Genomic DNA, 1962 nt, shown 5'->3' on the forward strand with positions numbered 1-1962 from the left:
GCCGTTCTTGTTGATGTGGGCCACAAACTGCTGGCACGCTTCCCATATGTTGGTGGCATTCCCGCAGGTGAAACGGTGCTCGAGGGTGTCAGTCAAGTCACATACGTCACACTTGTGACTTGAGATGAGTTTTATCTCCGCCAGTCTTTGGTTGATTGGTACAGTTCTGCTCATTGTTTTGTGCCATGTTTCCTTTGCATCTTTTGGCAACACGTTTTCCGATACATTTCCTCGTATTTGTTTCCAATTGTTCTGCGGGAGTTTGTTTCCAATTTTGTATTTTGACGGCTTCCCCCTGAGGGCCCAGTATATTCTCTTGGTCGTTTTGTGGCCGGGGTTCGCCACGGTGTCTAGAGCGAGCCCATGAGCTCCTACTTACATGGCAGACGCTCTAACCGTCTGAGCCGCCGAGGACACAGATGATAGTGCGACTGCAGGGCTTATCTCTGGTACGCTCCCGTGAGACCTACACTTTCCAGCTTTCTGTCCATACACTACATTTATCAGCTAAAGGTCTATACTTCATTATAATTTCATTTTTCTAGAGCTCTAAGATCACCAATGATGTTTGTACAGATACCATCTTCACATCGTGCAATGTGGTACATATTTATCTGTAGTGACGAATCTCGTATCTTTTTGTTGCTGAGAACGAGGACATCAAATACTCTCAGTAACTGTAAATCAGTTACAGGCAATATGGACACACAAATGAATTTAATTGAGTGGTAACAGTTTTTTAAATCTTTTTTGTACGGAAAAGGGAAGTCAGATGAGGATAGTTGGCGGCATTTTAATAAAAAGAGAGCAGTAGATTGGAGTATTGTTACCGAATAACTCAGTCATATTAATGACTTGTGTGACACGAGTAAAATTAAGTGAAACATCTGTACTGACAATTAAGAAGAAAGGTAGTAATAAATATGTAATAATAACCAACATTCAGATCCCATGACCTATTACTGTACCGTATCAGAGAAATATATACAATTGTAGTGGTATGTAACTTAAGTAAATTCACTAAGCTGAGCCCCCTCGCGTGTTGGGTTAAAGTCGCACGTTAAAAAATCCAAGTAATAAAGAGAGAAATACCGACATGCACTCACTTCCCACCTAATTAGTCTGTGTGCTGCGAAAGTCAGCCACAACACATGCGAAATGTCGGTTGTGTTAGTATTTAAGCATTTCAAGTATTTCATAAGAACACGCGGCAGTATAGCCAGAAGGATTTAATGAGAGTAACTCCTGCTGCGGAAACCTGCTGTAACACCACAGGTTATTATTATGATAGTAAGCCATCTTACTATGTTACCACTTCGACACGATTTTTATTTGGCCGTGTTTCTGTGGTTATGAAAGTTAAAGATTCGTCACCAGAACAGTTCTATTTTAAAGTGGAGCTGCAGTTATTTTAACGGGAATCGGATCAACGGCATTAGAATTGGAAAGTAAACTGTGGTCATGTAAATGAATACGCTCGTCAGCCTAATTAGGCTAAGTAGTTCCTAGTATATGTACTGATAATAAAACAAGCTAAAAGCGGCTTTATCTTTACCTGGAACTGAAATCTGTTTGGTAAATAGGACACGAAAACAACAGGACATCCAAGCGTGTGTTAGTAAAGTAACTAATCATGTACAACCCAGGTTAATGACAAAATTCGTTTCTCAATAAACTATCTCACACTAACGTACCTAATCTGCATTAAAGTGTGAAGGGTAACCCTCAATACAAAGTATCACGTAATAAAGGAGAAGCACGAATAATTTGCGCATGAGGTGACTTCACTACTTCAGTCTTCAAGTCAGGAGTATTAGAATAGTTATCAGGCTGTTATTTTCACTAAAATGGACACTATCTGTTTCCATAGAAAGCTGATCAGACTTTGTATTATGCAAAACGTAATTGAAGCACGGGAACCCTCAATCTGTTATGGTTTTCATAAAAAGTTGTTACCAGTTA

This window comes from Schistocerca gregaria, chromosome 4 (genome assembly GCF_023897955.1).
Source record: "Schistocerca gregaria isolate iqSchGreg1 chromosome 4, iqSchGreg1.2, whole genome shotgun sequence".
NCBI classification, from domain to species: Eukaryota; Metazoa; Arthropoda; class Insecta; order Orthoptera; family Acrididae; genus Schistocerca; species Schistocerca gregaria.